Source organism: Camelina sativa, chromosome 20 (assembly GCF_000633955.1).
Source record: "Camelina sativa cultivar DH55 chromosome 20, Cs, whole genome shotgun sequence".
NCBI lineage: Eukaryota > Viridiplantae > Streptophyta > Magnoliopsida > Brassicales > Brassicaceae > Camelina > Camelina sativa.
Genome location: NC_025704.1, coordinates 14,351,400 through 14,372,339, shown reverse-complemented (window position 1 = coordinate 14,372,339; position 20,940 = coordinate 14,351,400). Strand labels below are relative to the sequence as shown.

General features: G+C 35.2%; 2 pseudogenes; both read left to right on the top strand.

Moving 5' to 3' along the window:
* Positions 3,913-7,337, top strand: LOC104770793 (annotated as a pseudogene).
* LOC104770794 lies at positions 10,706-14,294 on the top strand (annotated as a pseudogene).

Sequence of the window (20,940 nt, the reverse complement as noted above, 5' to 3'; positions counted from 1 at the left end):
AACATTAGATAAAAAATAATCATCATTCAACTGCATTGTGCCAATCTTGGTAGCACGAGAGGCTGTGCCATAAGGAAAGGTCACCGCAGAGGGCATTATATCAAGAACATTCCGCAACAAGGACAAGTCGCTTGTCATATGATGAGAGGCACCAGTGTCTATAATAACATCAGTAAGTTTTGTTTTACTAGAGAGACGTTCAGTAGAAAGTTGACTCTGTTGGTTCTGAAGCAGGTTGATGAGTGCGGTAATCTGATCAGCAGGAACAGAGGGAGCGGAAGTGTTAGCAGAACCCGCATTCACGTTGACACGACCACGCCCACGGCCACCAGAAGAAAAAGTCTGACCACCACGACTCCGAGTGCTCTGCCTGCAGAACGTTGTTGATCAAAGAACCAATCGGGATAGCCATGTAAGAGAAAGCACTTGGTAGCTTCATGTTCTTTTCGCTTGCAATGAGTACACATGCGATTAGGATCACGAGTCCGAGCAGCAACAGCAGCAGCAGTGGCAGGAGTAGACATAGTAGAGGGAGAAAAATCGGTTTTGACTGCAAAACCAACAGCATCCTGTTTGGCTTCAGTGGAACGCATGTTGTTGAGATGTTGTTCAGCCCAAATGACACGCGAGTAGACAATATTCAAGTCAGGTAGTGGTTCCTCGTCAATAATCTGGGAACGTATGTGACTGAAGCGAGGCTCATCAAGACCGAAAAGAAATTTGTGAACCCTCCTATCTTCACGCTCTCTCTCAAGGTCAGCCGCAGCAGCACAAGTACATGTAGCAGTAGATCGAAAAGCCTGTAATTCTTCCCAAAGCTTAGAAAGACGGCCGTAGTACTCAAGAACAGATTGACCATTCTGTTTGCAGTTGGTAATTTCATCCACCAGGAGATGTTTGCGAACACCATTCGTGACGGAGAACCTCCGTTTGAGAGACTCCCAAAGCTTGAAGGCGTCCGGAACATGAGTGACGGTAGAACGAACTTGGGGATCGATAGCAGTGCGGATCCATCCCACAATCATAGAGTTAGTAGAAATCCATCGGGCAAGATCGGGATTAGCTTGTGGTTTGGGAATAGAACCATCAATAAATCCAATCTTTTGTTTCGCTTGGAGGGAGTTCCAAAGCTCTGTAGCCCACTCTGAGTAGTTATCACCACGTAGCAAAACAGGGGTGATAAGAGAACCAGGGTTATCCGAAGGATGTAGAGTGTACAAAGTCTCCAAAGAGGTGGTCTCCGCCATAGTAGAGGTAGTAGTAGAGGAGGTAGAAGAGGAAGTAGCAGAAAAAGTAGACATAGTGATTTGAAAGAAAAAAACGAAAAATCAAAGCCACGAAAACAAAACAATGCTAGGTCAAAGATCGTTTGTTTAGGCCTGATACCATGCTACGAATAGAAGAATATGTGTGTTTGTATTGATAGAAGTAGAGAAGTATTTATACAGCAGAGATCCTAAATATACGAGATACGAACTAATCGTAAATATATAGATTACAACAATATAGTCTTAGCCTTATCTCTATAGTACACTTTGTTCGATTAGGATCTAATGCAATTAAAGTTTAGATAGACGTAGTGAGATGCATTAGTTTGAAGACCATCTGATAAAATTGAGCGTATGGAAGATGCCATTGATTCAACTATGCTTGGCCAGAAGATAAAGTTATCATGTGCTAAACTGATCAAGAGGTTTAGAATAATATTGCGTCTAATTTGTCTGGATTATATATATATATATATATATATATCAAATTTATGTTAATGTAAGACTTGACACTTATGACTTATCTTATGTATTTTTTGTTTAGACTTGAGACTTGTATGTTGGATTGTGATCATTGATAACGCTATGGTTGAACTATTTATCGTAGCTTTGAGGATGAATAATTAAATAAATATTTCGAAAATAATAAAAACGTTATGACATATTATATTCCAACACAAGAGAACAGTTATAAGAAACTATATAAAAGCATTTATATGTAGTTATGGCAGTAGCACCTAGTGTAGCATTAATACAAAGTTACTAGATTAAGACTTGTACTAGAGCACAATTTGAAATTCATTTATTTATATTGTAATTTTTATATAAAATATAAGTTATGTGATTGCTTTTAAAAGCTTTTTTCGATAAAATATTATGCAATAAAATTATATGCTAAATATGATGGCTTGAAAAAAGACACATATTTTGTAAGATTTATATTGTTAATGATTCTAGATAAATACCTGTGCTATAACAAATCAATTTAGAGTGTTTATAGTTTCTAACTTTTATATCAAGTTTCAATATTTCAAAATAAATTATTTAAAGTTTATTATATTATATAAAATTAATAAATTCAACAAAAAGTATGAAATTGAATTTAAATTTTCAAAGTTTGACCTGTTACTCAGTAAAATTTTTAATTCAATAGATATTATTTTTAAAGAATAATATTACTAAAACTTGAATATTTTATAGATTGAATTTAGATTTTTTTTAAAACTTTAACTTATGGTATATCCGGAAATAAAACAATTTTTAATTAGAATAAATAATATAATAATTTATTTGTTTTACAAAATAGACTCATATATAAAAATGGGAGGTGAAATATAATGATAATTAACAAATTAATATGTTAAGTTAGATATCAAAATATTTTATTTGATGAATAATTTAATAAAGGAAGTTAATATGGTAAATTAGATGATATCAAATGATTCTTTATAATATTTTCATTAAGATTTTTGGAAACAACGTGCTCTAGTAACAAAATCATCCAAAAATAAATTAAGGTTGCACCCACTATTTAACTTATAACCTATTTGTAATCAACTTATTAAAATTATATAGTTTACAAAACAATATTGTGTACTTCCGTTTTATTAAATAAGGGATTACATCATTTAAAATAAATAAAAGTCTCAATATTAAAGCGATTTATTATTGGTGCGGTAGAAAACTCTATCATAACATACAAAAACAACGCTATCGTTTGTAGGAAGTTAATATGGTAAATTAGATGATATCAAATGATTCTTTATAATATTTTCATTAAGATTTTTGGAAACAACAAAATCATCCAAAAATAAATTAAGGTTGCACCCACTATTTAACTTATAACCTATTTGTAATCAACTTATTAAAATTATATAGTTTACAAAACAATATTGTGTACTTCCGTTTTATTAAATAAGGGATTACATCATTTAAAATAAAAAAAAGTCTCAATATTAAAGCGATTTATTATTGGTGCGGTAGAAAACTCTATCATAACATACAAAAACAACGCTATCGTTTGTAGGGATTTACTATAATTGGGATTTATATATCGTTTCTCTCGTTTGAATAATGTGGAATAATTGTAGTGGAAGTCGGATTGGACCACTTTGGATGTCGTTATAAAATCAGACCGAATGAACTCTTGGTAAAAGAGAAAAGCATCATCAGTTAATGAAAAATTGATTTGTGTCGCAGATAAATTGGTTGAACACGAAAATCTAAGTACTTTAGATAGTATATAAGAAACCAAATCAGTACGTTACTCCATAATCAAAATTAGTGGCCAGTTTAGCTTAACCCCTTGGCTAACTTAATTCATCATTTAAGAATTAAGAGCGTCAATAAATATTGTCAATAATTTGAGTGGTACCTTTTACTCTCTTGTTCTAAATAAAAATTCATCAACTAGGGTGGATAATATCTTCTGTATCTAACAAAAAATATCGTTCGTTTATGTCGCTTGTAATTAAATGATAACGAAATATGTGGACAACATACAAGATCAATTATATATTTATATTGCTTTCTAAATTACTAAAATAATTTAGCACGTGGTGATAACAAGTCCATTGACTATATCTTTGCACTATATATATGTTACTCATCTTTTCTTATTTTTCTCATGAACCACACACAGAGAACTAACTGATATGGATATGGCTTTTACACACGTTTGTGCATGGACGCTACTTGTCTTCGTGCTGACATGGACCGTATTCTACTTCACGAACAGGAAAAACAAAGGGAAGAAGTTGGTCGAGACGGTGGCGGACGAGCGTAAAGACGGTGCTACTGATGTTATCATCGTTGGGGCTGGAGTTGGCGGCTCGGCTCTCGCATATGCTCTTGCTAAGGTATTTAACTTGAGTATTGTTGTTTTGTATAAATTTGTGCATGGAATGATAAGATAAACGACTATATACAAAATATATGATTGTTATTGTTTTGCATCATATATTTCTATTGCAATATTTTGGGTTGGGACAAACAACAACGCTATGCTAACTAAATTTTGATAATATATAGGACGGACGTCGAGTACATGTGATAGAGAGGGACATGAGAGAACCTGAGAGAATGATGGGTGAGTTTATGCAGCCTGGTGGACGACTCATGCTTTCTAAGCTTGGCCTTCAAGGTCTGTCTCTGTTGCACTATATATAATTATTTATCTAATTGAACTTATTTGTTTTTAAAAGTCATATTTGTATACGTATAGATTGTTTAGAGGGAATAGATGCACAGATTGCTACGGGCATGACACTTTACAAGGATGGAAAACAAGCAGACGCATTTTTCCCGGTGGAAAACAACAACTTTCCTTATGAACCTTCTGGTCGATCATTTCACAATGGCCGATTTTGTCCAACGTCTGCGCCAAAAAGCTTCTTCTCTTCCCAAGTACGTATAACGTATCTTTATTTACTAGTTTTTAGTTACCAAGTATATATGTTATTTTTTACCAAAGAAAAAAAAAAGTATATATGTTATGAATTCTGCATCAAAGAGTGTAAAAGGATTTTATAGAACATCAAAGAGTGTATAAGGCAACTATTAACTTAATTCTATTAAATTTTTGCTGTTAATATATTCAAAAATAATTTTAAATTTTATATCCTATATACCGGAAAAAAATGAAATTTGTTAATGCTAGTTTATATAAAAAAAATTACTCCTTCCGTTTCAAAATATAAGATGTTTTGGAAAAGTTTTTTGTTTCATAATATAAGATGTTTTTAGGTTTCTATGTAACTTTTAGATTAGTTTAGTATTTTATATTATGCAGTATTGTTTCTGACTGGTTGAATTTTTTAAAAGTAAAAACTTCTTAATCTGCGTGCTTTTGTTAAAACATCCTATATTTTGAAACGGAGGGAGTAATATTCTTAGTAGAGCTTGACAGTGGCAATAATGTAATTCACGAAATCACGACGGATTACAATTAATTGATTATATTTTAATGCGTGTTGTAGTGTTTTTCAGTTTTCTAACTTAAATACGTCTATGGTGATTAAAACATTTAACATTATTTGAGTTTTTTAATAAATTTTAATAATAAATTAGTTTATTCAGATTATAAAAAAAAAGTAACTAACTCTACATACTTCAAAAAATAGAGAACATTTCCAGAAAAATAAATAATCTGTCCATTGGGTCATTATATAGTATATATATATTATGGAACAATCATCCGAAGAAAAAAAAAAATCCTTCAATTAACAACTGAAAAACTTTTGAACATTGAACAATAGCAATTAATGGTTAATCTATACACCAAAACATTAATTGGTAGTGTGCGGCTCGAAGAAGGAACGGTGAGGTCTTTGATAGAAGAAAAAGGAGTGATCAAAGGAGTAACATACAGAAATAGCGCAGGCGAAGAAACAACAGCCCTTGCACCTCTCACTGTGGTATGCGACGGTTGCTACTCAAACCTTCGTCGGTCTCTGAGCGACAACAATGTGAGTATGCTCTTTTAAACGTAAAAGTCATCAATCTTGTCCTATATATTCAGTATACACGTAGAAGTGATATTACTCACTTGAATGTAGTCAAATGTTAGTTAATAAGCATCAATGTATTAACTTGATGTAGGCGGAGGTTCTGTCATACCATGTTGGTTACATCTCGAAGAACTGTCAGCTTGAAGAACCCGGAAAGTTAAATTTGATAATGTCTAAACCATCCTTCACCATGTTGTTGCAAATCAGCAGCACCGACGTTCGTTGTGTTTTTGAGATTCTCCCCAACAATATTCCTTCTATTTCAAATGGGGAAATGGCTACCTTCGTGAAGAACACTATTGCTCCTCAGGTACACATTGGGCTGATTAATCTTTGATCAATAAAAAGCAAAACTCAATATATAAACCTATAACCAAGTTTGTGTACATAGATCAGTCATACATACATCAATTCTAACATTTGTAACAAGTCCATGCAGTTATGTATCTAACATCTTTTAACATTTATTTTCCAGGTACCTTCAAAACTCCACAAAATACTTTTTAAAGGAATTGATGAAGGAGCACCCATAAATGTGATGCCAACAAAGAGCATGTCCGCTACTTTGAGCGAGAAGAAAGGAGTGATTGTATTGGAAGATGCATTCAACATGCGTCATCCAGCAATCGCATCTGGAATGATGGTTGTACTGTCTGACATTCTCATTCTACGAGGTCTTCTCCAGCCATTAAGCAACCTCGGCGATGTGCACAAAGTCTCAGAATTTATCAAGTCATTTTATGATATCCGCAAGGTGAGTATATGTCAAATACTAATGTAAAAACTGAACATTTGAACAAAACATACTTACAACCTAAAAAGAAAATCATATTTACAACCTCAAACGTTAATACAAGAATTTTTTTTTATGGTGAAGCCAATGTCAGCGACGGTGAACACACTAGGAAATGCATTTTCTCATGTGCTAATTGGATCGACGGACGAAGCAAAAGAGGCAATGAGACAAGGTTGCTATGATTACCTCTCTAGTGGTGGGTCTCGCACGTCAGGGATGATGTCTCTGCTCGGCGGCATGAATCCTCGTCCGGTCTCTCTCATCTATCATTTTTGTGCTATCACTTTATCTTCTATTGGCCATCTGCTCTCTCCATTTCCCTCTCCCCTTCGCATTTGGCATAGCCTCAGGCTTTTTGGCGTAAGTCATTATATCCCTCTTGATTTCAAATTATTTATATTGATTTTATTTTTGTTTTACTAACACTCTTTCTGGTTTACCATTACTATTTGACATTGATATATATTTTTTGTTTATCTATGTTTTATGTGAATCACTAGTTGACTATGAAAATGTTGGTTCCCCATTTCAAGGCCGAAGGAGTTAGCCAAATGTTGTTTCCAGGAAATGCAGCCGCGTATCGCAAAAAATATATGGCCACAACTGCCCTCTAAACATTGATGCACCAATCTTTTTGATTGTGCAAATTGTTTCAAAAAAGTTAAGTAATAAAAAATGCAGGAGATATATATTTTAATATTTAATGCATGTTATCTCTCTTTCCACCATTATTGTGTTATTATGACATAAAAGAGTACTGTACTAGCTAAATAATCTCTCTACTGTGTGTGTTTTTTTCAATCTAGTGTCGGTCGAAATAATTGAAAATGTGCACATATGTTCAGCCAAACAGTATATTTAGACTAAATGGATGGTTTAGACTAAGAAGTTGAAATAGTTGAATAAACACGTTTTATAATTGTTTACCATTTGAGATAAATAAATCGGAAAAACGATTTAACTCATTCAATTTAAAGGTTAGAAAAATGAACAAATTATACAGGCAATCTGTTCAGCTCATTCATCTCCTATTTTGTAGAGAAATAAGTTGAATGTTATTCAACCTTTTTTTTTCAATTCAATTTGTTCTAATCATTCATTCACGCGCAACCTTATCCAGTTTAATTTCAACATAAGAATTAAGATACAAGTTTGTTCAACTCCCCAGCCCCTCGTATAGTCGTCCATTTTAATTATGAGAGAAAAGGTACAAAATTTGTTTCCATTTTTCCCTCAATATTGTTTTTGAAATAATGTATTTATAAATAGATATGCCATGATGAAATATGTTCGGGCCGACTGAAATATCTCAGATTTCCCTCAATTGTTGAATTCGGTATAATCTCACAGAAGAACTTAACTTATGAAAATATTAACTAAACAAACAAAGATTAGTTAAAAAATTAATAGTATATGGAAACTTAAATTTGTTCTTAGAGAAAAAACCATATCAAAGACGAAACTGAAAGATATGGCTTTGCCGTAAGAAAGCGGCAAACTTAGTGAATGCGGAGGTAAATGAAAGAGACGCGGCGATTCTGACGTCATTATCATCGGAGCTGGTGTTGACGGCTCGGCTTTCGCCTATGCACCTGCTAAATTTTGTTTTCGGACCTATATCTCGATCTGGTTTAGTATCTTTGAAGCATCACATTAATTGGTCCTTCCTAAAGATTCAACTTTCTTACATGGACGATGTTTTACCCCAAAGAAAGATATAAGATAACATGCAAGATGTAAAATATGCATGTTTGCATGGAAGACTATTGGAAGTATAGATAAGTATGTTACTTTATTTCCATTTATGTATGTTCGTGAATCGTGACATCGCGTACACAACACACATGCTATCATATCTCTCTCAACAGGTTAAAGAAACATTATCTGAAACAAAGATTGATTTGTGTCCGCCTATATAAACTGGAAGAAATATTGTGCAAAGTTATCTTAAAATTTATAAACTGTTATTTGTTTAAAAGTATGGACAAATTTTCTACTCTTTTATTTTGTTTAAAAATGATATTCATAAAAACTTACAACTTATTAAAAATTACTACGTTTAAACTTTAAAGGGTTTGTCTTTGGTTTTATATTTTGGTTTAACCACAACTCGAAAATCAAACAACACTACTATGTTTTTTTTTCAGAAAATCATACAACTAAACGCAACTTTGAAAACAACTCAGAATTTCAAAGTGGATTATCTTAAAGATTTCCCGGTCGAATTATATTGGTCTGAACATGGGATTTTTTTCTATTCCCAAAACACTCATCTTATATATGTTAATCAGGTCAATGACTTAATAACTTTTTAATTAAAAATTATATATATCGTACATATAATTCTATATAAACCTATATCATTTCAGTCAATTACCGAAGGCCGGTCCAATGTTTTCAGATTTTCAGCCTCAAATAAAAGATACTTCTTCAGTTTCATAGTACACAAGATGTTTAGAAAAGTATTTTTGTTTCATAATATGATATTTTAAGTTTTTATGCAATTTTTAGATTAATTTTATATTTTATATTATGCAATTTTGTTTATAACTGATTAAAAATTTAAAAATAAACTTTTTTAATATGCATTTTTTTTATCTAAAACATTCTATATTTAAAAACAGAGGGAATAGAAGACAATTTCGGCGTGTATAAAAAAAATCTTTTGAAAAAAACTTTCTCAAAGCTCATTGACTTTTTTCGACGAGAGACAACTTTCAGATCCATTCTCTTTGCCTCTCCGGTTGCCCTTTCGGCGCCGGAGAGGGCTTCGTTTTTTTCAAATTTTCTCCTCTTTTGGTTCCCTTTTCTCTGTCATCTCTCGCTCCTCTGTGAAGCTGTCTTTTGCCGTCAGTTTGGGTGTCTCTCGATGGTGGTGGTTCCGGTGCTATTTCAGCGTGTGAAGCGAAGCTTCGTCGGGTGGTGGTTGCTGGTGAAGACTCTGGTGCAGACGTTTGACGATAACGTCGAATCCATGGCCCGATCTGGTGGATCTGGGTTGGCAACTTCGTTTGTCGTTTTTGTCTCCGGAGGGTTTGTTGGCTTCGGTGAGCAGTGAGGGTTCGGAGTTTCTCTTTGAAGCGCTTCAGTGGTCGAGTTTGGGTTTCTTCTTCAGATCTTACCTCTCTCATTCCAGCCACGGTGGTGCTTTGCAGTAAGGTGTGGTGTCGTTTGGTCTTAGTCCGGCTAAGAAGCGCGACAACAAGGCGGAAGCGATGTGGCCAATTTGGATTTGTACCGTGAGATGAAGATATGCTAATTTGTGCTCCAATCTCTTATCTTTAGGAGATTAACATTCTGGTTATTGTGTGGTTAGTTCGGAGAAGCCTCTATTCTTGCTGGTTTTGCTTCGCAATTCTTGGTCGGGTCAGTCGGATGTTTTGTCCGTTTTAGGTTTAGGACCGGAACAATGAAAGCTAGAGAAACCAGCTTTTCTGATGCTGCGCCTCTGGGTGTTGATGCTATTGGGACAAGTTCTACATGCCGATCATGAGGTTCTAATAGTTTGGAATTGCTATGTTCTTAAGTATAGGTTTGATCTTCTCTGAGTTAGTAGTTGTTTTCGTGTCATAGAGTCAATTTAGGTGGTTTAAGAGATGATTTTACACTGAGTCGTGGTGTGTTATCTATCTTGTTATGGTTAAAAAATGTAATATTTCTCGGTTAGATAGCGTTGGATCTGCCTAGTGATTCAGGTAATACTAGATCGGCCCATTGCATTTGGTCCAAGTCTATGGAAATGAATGTTATATACTTTTGATAGGTTGTATTGTTTTGGATAACGAAAAGTTGATGTTGAGCCATAAAATATATATATATATATATATATCTTTTAAACGATTGCTTTCTTTGCTTCGGTTGTGGACCGACAATATCTATTATCAAAAACATTAACTGCCACGTATAACGTTACTATTTTAATATTAATTCTTCAATTTCAAAAGATGTCAATAATATAGGTGGTTCCTTCAATTCGCTTACTCTACATACTGTACAAAATCATTAATTAGAGTGGTCAGGCCTTATGTTTGTATCTGAAACGTGAATATCTTTTGTTCATGTCGACATCGACACAGCTCAGAAATAATTAAGAGAGTTACGTGGACAGGCAAAAAATTCAATTTATTGCTTTCGAAAAAAAAAAAAGATTTGATAATCTGCCATTTGTGTGATGCCACGTCCAAACTGACATATCTTTGCATTAGTATAATCTAAACCATATTGAGAACTAGCTCATAGATATGGATATGGCCTTTACGCACGTTTGTTTATGGACGCTACTCGCCTTCGCTCTGACGTGGACGGTGTTCTACGTTACCAACAGGAAGAACAAGGTGACGGAGTTGGCTGATGCGGCAGCAGAGGAGAGAAGAGACGGTGCTGCCGACGTCATTATCGTCGGGGCTGGTGTCGGCGGCTCGGCTCTCGCATATGTTCTTGCTAAGGTATCTCTAAAGTGGCTGTTCGAGTTCTGCGACCAAGTATTAAATTTATATCGCTCTTTTAGTAACTATTTTCATATACTACTGTTTGCGCAGGAATGATAGGATAAAAGTTTAGAACTATACACACTATAAAAGATTGCTTTTATATTTGCATAATAAAATTAAGTTGCACTATTTTTATTTTATTTGCATAATACAATCTTATGCTAATTTTTCCGTTACATAAAGGATGGGCGTCGGGTACATGTGATAGAGAGAGACATGAGAGAACCTGAGAGAATGATGGGTGAGTTTATGCAGCCTGGAGGACGTCTCATGCTTTCTAAGCTTGGGCTTCAAGGTCTGTCTCTATTTTACATTCATAAACACATTCACATATTTCTTTCTTGTTTTTTTTTTTAAATAGAGAATCTAAAACCAAATTCATACTAGTCTTCGAAACTTTTGAGAAACCATATATTATTGTTATTTAAGGTGTCCATGATTTTAATTGTAGTATAACTCGTACTATGGAGAATTCATTAACTACTGGATTTACATAAAGTGGTCTATATTATCGTTTATTAAAGAATATGAATCTAAAAGACATTTTGTATTTTAGTTTCATGACCAAACTTGTGTGCTTGTATATAGATTGTCTAGATGGTATAGATGCCCAAAAAGCCACGGGCCTGGCAGTTTATAAGGATGGAAAAGAAGCAATCGCATCTTTTCCGGTGGACAACAATTTTCCTTATGATCCTTCTGCTCGATCGTTTCACAATGGTCGATTCGTCCAAAGACTGCGGCAAAAGGCTTCTTCTCTTCCTAAGTACGTATTTGTATCTCCCTGTTCACCAAATTGTATATATGTTAAAAGTCTTACATGAAAAAATGTTGAGATAATTCATAGAATATATATATAAGAAACATGAACCATAGTATTCCATGGAAAATCAGGACTGATATATACTATATATATAGTATTAGAATCAGGTTGAAATAAGATTTTTTGTGGAAGTGGCCTAATCTACTATACACAAGATATAACCTTCTAATTCATAGCTAATTAATTTGATACTAATGAACTTTTTTGATTACAGATCTTATAAGAATCGAACTGAGTTATAAGCGTTTTTATGTCAAGCGTTTTTATAAGGGGAAAAAACATTATACCTAATTAACGTTTTTATGTCAAGGTGGGTTAGACAAATGAAATGATTGATATATTTATACTGATTTTTAATTATAAATAAATAAATATGGAAAACTAAATATACTAAAAATATATCAACATCACTCTTATTATATATATTAACAAAAAAATAGAAAACGATAACACGAAACGAATTTCATATTAATGCTTATGTGATTTCCTGTCAATAATTAAGGGTAGATCCTCCAAACAGCGGGAACGGTGAGGTGTGATTTTGTTTACACCTACTAAACCTGACAATAGCAATGATTTTGTTTATAATTGGCAGTGTGAGGCTGGAAGAAGGAACGGTGAGGTCTTTAATAGAAGAAAAAGGAGTGATTAAAGGAGTTGCATACAAGAATAAAGCAGGCGAAGAAACAACAGCCTTGGCACCTCTCACTGTCGTATGCGACGGTTGCTATTCAAACCTTCGTCGGTCTCTTAACGATAACAATGTGAGTATATATAACTATATATGGTCATCAAAACTGAAACAACTTCAGTCTTTACGTATAAATGTTAATGACGTTTAACTGATGTTACTCAGGTTGATTTAGTTTAGTTAACAAGTCTCAATGTGTAATAACTTCATATAGGCGGCGGTTCTGTCTTACCAAGTTGGTTACATCTCAAAAATTGCCGGCTTGATGATCCCGAAAACCTTCACTTGATAATGTCTAAACCTTCCTCTACCATGTTGTACCAAATAAGCAGCACTGATGTCCGTTGTGGTTTTGAGCTATTCCCCGACAATTTTCCTTCTATTTCAAAAGGTGAAATGGCTACCTTTGCAAAGAACAATCTTGCTCCTCAGGTACGCATTGGAATGTTTAATAAAAAAAGGAACTAAACATATACTAGTAATTAAGTTGGTCTTACTGGTACACAAATAAGTCATACATATAAATATTCTAACATTTATAAATGGTCCATAGCTGTATGCACAATATATTAGTAACACCCCTATCTACTATATTTGTAAAGGTACCACCAAAACTTCGCAAAATATTTTTGAAAGGTTTAGATGAGGGAGAACATATAAAAGTGGTTCCAGCGAAGTGCATGTCAGCTACTTTAAGCAAGAAAAAAGGAGTGATTGTGTTGGGAGATGCATTCAACATGCGTCATCCATCAGTCGCGGCTGGAATGATGGTTTTATTGTCTGATATTCTCATTCTACGTGGTCTTCTCCAGCCACTAAGCAACCTTGCTGATGTAACCAAAGTCTCAAAAGTCATTAAGTCCTTTTATAATATTCGCAAGGTGAGCCTACGTCACATACTAATTAATCATCGAAGGCTAAATACGAACGTTCACTTTTATTTTCTTAACAAGTTAACGGCTAGCTTTAAATAATTAAAAAACAAAAAACATGTTTTTGTATGGTGAAGCCAATGTCAGCGACGGTGAACATATTAGGAAATGCATTTTCTCAATCGCTTATTGCATCAACGGACGTAGCAAGAGAGGCAATGAGACAGGGTTGTTATGATTACCTCTGTAGTGGCGGTTTTCGGACGTCAGGCATGATGGCTCTACTTGGCGGCATGAACCCTCGTCCGCTCTCTCTCATCTATCATCTTTGCGCTATCACTCTACATTCCATTGGTCATCTTCTCTCTCCATTTCCTTATCCCCTTCGAATTTGGCATAGCCTCAGGCTTTTTGGTGTAAGTCATTATATCTATACTACGTATAAAATTATTTCAATAGAATTTTTAAACGTTTTTTGTGGTTTACTAATTATAATTTGACATTGATCTTTTTTTAATTGTATGTTTTATGTGAAACATTAGTTGTCTTTGAAAATGTTGGTTCCTCATCTCAAGGCTGAGGGAGTTAGCCCAATCTTATTTCCAGCAAACGCAGCCGCATATCGCAAAAGCTATATGGCAACCACCGCTCTTTAAATCTGATGCTCGAAAGTCTAAACCACAATCCGTAATATATATATGGAGCACGTTTGTGATTGTTAATTTGTTGAAATTTTATTGCAGTGTTTACAATTATTAGTTTTTTTTTTGTTTTTAACATCTAAAACACTTTATTGATATGAATCAGAGTATACAAGATTATCAATGAAATTACAAATACAACCAATGGTTTGTGTAACAAAAATGCGATAAAGAATATACTTAATCGTCATCGTCATTTTTGACAATCTAATGTGACTTTCTTGCTTAGCAATCATCTTTTTTATTTTGATAAAATACCGGTAATGTATTCGAAAATCATAGGTAGTGATCCATCTGTTATGTTGTATAGCCTTCAGATTGATCGAAACTCTCTTGTACAAAGAGATATCATTGATCTTAGTTGTACTTAAAATCCATTTTTGTTGATATGGTATAAATCCCTGTTCTAAAAATCGGCCGATTTGCCCGATTACACGGCGTGGAATCGCTAGCATGTGACCACCCGCCGCGATTATACCCAAATCGGGAAAAAAAAAGTTTCGATTTTGAATTGATTTTCCATATGATATTATGTGTAGAGATTTAGTATTTTTATGTCATTTCTAATTAAAATAATGATCAAATTGGTAGAAATTAAGTTAAAAAAACGTTGGCGGCTTAGCGATTAGGGTTTTACAGTGTTTAAGTTGTGTGTGGAGAAGATGACAGTTAAATTATCATTTTACCTTTTGTTAATAAAAATCACAAAAATGCACGAAACACACTAGTAGAGGATCGAGCCCGTAACAACACCACTTCTTAAGGCACCTGAAACCAGCTGAGCTATCATAGATTTTTGTAATATCACGGTAAAATATTTATATATCTATAATTATTTGATATTTTATTATTTGTTATATATATAATAATAATAAAAACCCTTAAACTAGTTCCAGATTAATCTCCGATTTAAATCCGATTTTCCGATTAATCGCTAGGCCCTCCTTCACCGCCCGACTTACGCCTAGCGATTTTTAAAACAGGGGCATAAACCATCTTCTGATTTTTCCTATAGTTGTGGCCTCCAAATCTTCCTTAACATATTGCTTGCATGGTGGTTTCCGCGTCGGTCGACGATTACCTATTTGTTTTAATTTCTCAGTACGCCAACGGTAAATTATATTGATGCCCGAGAACAATCACATAACTAACTTCAAATGTTAGTTTGAACAAATTCATGGCCATGGAGAAATCGTCGGGACATGGAGAAACAGCGGTTGATATGAAACCGCCGATAACCAGATTTGCATTCCAACAATAACAGGAACCAACATAAAAGGAGAGTGGTGGTTGACAACAGTGAAGCCAACGGCACAACATAACCGCATGGGAAGTGGTCTGACAGAGAAGCAGTGAGGGAAATCAATGACAGAGATGGTGGCCTGGGAAACATTGTGATGTAAACCGAATTGCCTCCGTCCTCCGTCTTCAATCTTCGTCTCTCTTGAAACAAAAACGACACAGATTGTGTCTGTCTATTTGGGGTAAAACTGAATAATTATCTAGATTAGTAAGTAGAAGAGTACAACCGACGTTGGAGCCGACGCCGGTCGATCGGAGAAGACACAGAAGAAACGGTTTTATTTGATCGCTAAAACAATCACCTCAGAGAGAAACGGTTTTTTGTGATTATTATTAGTTTATGAATGTCTTCCGGTTGTTTGAAAATAATTGGTATGAGTTAACTCATCTAACCCACACATTTTATGAGTTAGTTTAGTAATTAACCTCTTTATTTGGATCAATCTAGTTTTTTCCCTTTAAATTTTTATCCTATTTTAATTTGCATTTAATTTTTTTCTTGTCATCACAAATTTTATTAATATCCAAGAAATTCACGTATAAGAAACGTAAAAATCCACAAAAGAACAGGAAACCAAGACAAATCAAATTAAACTTTCCTCCCAAACTAGAGTATGAAGCCAAGAAGGCTCTCCAAGTGCTAAGTAGGAGTTAAAGTGTCCATCTCGATTAACACAACTCGCTTAGCTCTTGCAACCTTGTTTGTGGAACTAGGCACCACTTTAACATCATAAGATTCATACTTTCCCAGCAAACTTTAGGGATTAGTTTTTTTAATAAAAAATTAGTTCAATTTTGTGGTATTTTTTTTAAAAAAAATATATTTTAGTGGTATTTTAAGAAAAGAAAAAAAAACTAAAAGTGGTATTTTTTGAAAAACTCATTTTAGTGATATTTATGAGAATTTTCTTATTCTTTAGATCGAGTAGACAGACCCTATTGTAATTCCAAATTATCTACGTATATATCTCATTGTTTATTTACATTTGTGTTCCCTTCATTTTTACATATAATATATGTTGTCTTAAGATTTTTTTTTTATACTTGAGATTACTTTTTATTTAATGAGATTGTATTTTTTTACTAATTCTATAAAAATAGATTAGCAACGGAAGGTATTGGTGTATGGGCTGACAGTTTATATTGAACTTTGTTTATGTCAGTTATTATAAATCATAATATTGTTGTAAATCCTAAGAGCTGGTGTTATATAAATCATTGTATCATCGATTAAGAAAGACAACACAATATACAATCTTATTCCACAATACTCCTCCTCGCGTTGGAGTGTGAAGATCCTGAGCGCGCAACTTGGATATTAGATAGAAAAACTGATCACGACCGTGAGCCCCTGTAAAAATATATGTGAGCTGCTCTGTCGTCCAAACATGTTGTGTAGAGATAATGCCATCACGAACCGCATAAAAATAATTTTCAATATGCTTAGTCCGCTCACGAAAAATAGGATTAGTGGCAATATAAATAGCAGCTTTACTATCACAATATAAGTGAGCTGGCGCAGCTTGCTCGATGCATAATTCTTGTAACAAATTACAAAGCCATTTGATTTCCTTAAGAGCATAAGACATTTCTCGATACTGAGAAGAGTGAGAAACAGTCTTTTGTTTCTTAATTTTCCATGAAATAGGCAAACCACCAAGCAATACAACGTAGGCACTAAGCAAACGACGAGTAACCGGACAAGAACTCTAGTCCAAATCATAACACACCTCAAGCGTCAACTCCAGAGACAAATTAACAAAATGCCCTGACCTGGCGAGCCTTTTAATTAAAGTACCACACGCAACGCTGCAACCATATGAACTTCCCGTGGAGTGTGCATAAACTGAACCAAAACATTGACCGAGTAACTCAGCTCTAGCCGTGTATGAAGCAAATATAACAAGCGACCAACAAGACGATGGTATGATTTGAGATCCTGAAGAAGAGGACCATCATCGGAAGCAAGATTATGATTTTGATCTGATGGAATGAAGGCAGGTCAAGCTCCAAGATTCCCACTGTCAGCAATAAGATCAAAGAATACTTATGTTGCAAGAGAAAAATACCATCTTCGCACCAAGATGATGTTGTGTTTATCTTATGCTTGTAATAAGGACATGTAGTCCTATATTCGAAGCCATCTGTTCGTTTGCATGATTGTGTCCTTTATAATGATAATTACACACTACCGTCGTGACACGCTCTTCCCGACTCTGTCACAGTCATCAACACCGGTCCAAGGTACTTCTCTGTTTCCTTTAACAGATTATGTTTTTGATGAAAATTTTTCTCCTAGTCATCTTGTCTTTCTAGCGGCTATCACTGCTAATGTTGAACCTAAACATTTTAAAGAAGCTGTTAAGATAAAGGAGTGAAATAATGTGATGACTAAGGAGGTTGATGCTTTAGAAATTTATAAAACTGGAGAGTTGGTTGATTTGCCTCCTAATAAAGTGGCCATTTGGTTGCCAATGGATTTATAAGACGAAGTATAATGCTCATGGTATTGTGGAACTTTACAAAGCTCGACTTATTTCTCTTGGTAATAATCAGGTCGAGGGGGAGGATTACAAGGAGACGTTTTCTCCTGTTGTTTGGATGACAATTGTTTGTACGCTGCTTCGTCCTGTTCGCTGCTTAGATGGATGTTCATAATGCTTTTGATGAGGGACACTATAACAAGAGAGACGGAGCGGTGTTTGGACGGAGAAGATGCAAGCTGAGCAAAGGTGGAGCGTTGCTCTGTTTTGGTGTGAGAAAAACAGAGTAACACGAGAGAGAAGACGACGGTGAAGATAAGACGCGGAGAAGAAAAGAGATAGAGTTGGGATCTCTTCCAGGAATTGATCTCAACAAGGGTGGTGCAAGTCCTCATTGCAGGGCTCTAAGACAAGCTCTTTTGGGTAATTAAGACTACCTCTTTTTGGTTTTTTTTTCTTTTATCAATATCAAAAGCAAGTTTTCCTACAATAGAGTCCACGATCTCTATTTATAGAGATGTAGATTAACATAAACGAAACCTAAGAGAATATTATTCTTCCATAAAGAAATAGAAAACTAACATAAAGCCTAATTGGAAAATAAGTAAACTCCAAAGCCGACACCACCATAACTTGTTGGGCAAGTAACTCAACACCGAAGCCCAACAAAAGTGTAAAATATGATGCATCAGGTCCCACTGGGTATGAGAATATTCGACTACGAATCTGAAGGCTCATTATCACCATGAAATGGAGAAAGATGTTTGACATTAAAAATGTCTGACGTCCGCATGTCCGGTGGAAGCTTCACCTTATAGGCATTAGCATTAATGCGTTGTAACACTTCAACAGGTCTGATCTTCCTAGACTTCAGCTTGTTATACTCCCGTGTTGGAAAAAGATCCTTAGTGAGGACAATCCAAACTAAATCACCTGGCTGAAACTCCAATGCTTGATGCTTAACATCCGCAGCCGCCTTATACATCAATGACACATGTTCCAAATTTTCTTTAGCTTTAAGGTGAACATCCTACAATTTCATCAACAAAATCAACAGCTTGGCCATGTAGACGAGAGCGATCTGGAAATGTTGTTAAATCCAATGAGCAACAAGGAACAATTCCATAAACCACACGAAATGGTGAATAGCCAAGACTTCTGTTTAATGCATGATTGCGAGCAAACTCAGCTTGGCACAACTTGGCACAACTTGGCATCCAAACTTTTGATATTATTACCCACTAAACAACGTAAAAGATCTCCAAGGGCTTGGTTAGTCACTTCGGTTTGACCGTCAGACTAAGGATGGTAAGCGGTGCTCATGTTTAAACTTGTTCGGAGTAGTTTTCACAAAGAGCGCCAAAAATGGCTCAAGAAACGAGTATCACAATCATAAACAATGGACAAAGGCAACCCGTGAAGGCGATAGATTTCCCAAAATAATAAAGTCGCCACACTAAGTGCATCAGTCTTCTTCTTGCAAGGAATAAAATGAGCCATTTTAGAAAAACGATCCACCACCACAAATATAGAATCGTTACCTTAGTGTGTTCACGGGAACCCCAAAACAAAATCCATACTATGATCAGTCCAAGGCTGTGTTGGAATGGGCAATGGAAGATATAACCCAACATTAGATGATTTACATTTTCCTTGTTGACATACACGACAACGTTCTACAAAACGTTCCACATCCCAACGTAAAGAAGGCCAAAAGTAAGAGGCTAACACTAAATGCAACGTACGATCCCGTCCAAAATGTCCCTCATTGTGTAAGGCTTGGATAATTTGAAGCTGTAAACTACAAACAGGAACACAAAGGCGCAAACCTTTGAAGAGGAACCCATCATGAACTACGTAGTCAGCGTATAGCCCCTGTTCTGTGGTGAGGAAAATCTTAGAAAAAAATGGATCTGTGGAATACAATTCCGCAAACGAAGCAAATCCTGGAACAGAAGTGTGAACAATCATGAGAAGGGAGTGTTGTCGGCTCAATGCGTCTGCTATACGATTTGTCGCACCGGATTGATGTCGAATCGAAAATGTAAATTGTTGGAGCAAAGCAATCCATGAAGCATGACGAGACGACACCGTTGCTCTACTTTTTAAGTGGCGCAAGGCATCATGGTCAGTGAAGAGGAAAAAGTCAAGGTGGACTAAGTAATGACGCCAATGCTTGACAGCTTGCACAATGGCATAAAATTCAACATCATAAGTGATATAATGAACACGAACTCCAGATAACTTCTTACTATAATAAGCGATGGGCTTCCCTTGCTGGCTTAAAACTACGCTAATGCCTACTTTCGATGCATCACAATGAAGTTCAAAAGTCAATGAAAAATCCGGAATAACCAAAATCAGAGCAGAGGTGAGTTTAGTCTTGATCAGCTGGAACGCTTCGGTTGCTGCGGGAGTCCAGTCAAACTTGACTTTCTTCATACGATCAGTAATGGGAGCCATGATTGTACTGAAATTATGCACAAAACGTCGATAAAAAAATGCTAACCCGTGAAAGCTACGCACCTCCGTGATAGTGCGTGGAATAGGCCAGGAGCAGACCGCCTCTATTTTAGCCGGATCAACTGCTACCCCATGATTAGAGACCACATATCCCAAAAATAAGACCTCTGAAGTTCCAAACTCACACTTATGTTTAGCAGCAAATAATTTCTACTTGCGTAATACTTGAAGAACCTCACGAAGATGAACCACATGATCAGCAACGGAAGAGCTAAAAATGAGAATGTCGTCAAAGTAGACAACCACAAACTTGCCAATAAAAGGTCGAAGATCCTGATTCATCATACGCATAAATGTGCTTGGAGCCTTCACGTGTTTTAAGTGTCGTCTTCCATTCATCTCCCGGTTGAATACGAATTTTATGATACCCACTCTTCAAATCAATTTTGGTAAAAATCAAAGCTTTCCCAATTTGATCCAACAAACCATCCAAGCGTGGAATAGGAAACCGATACCGTATAGTGATCTTGTTGATAGCTCGAC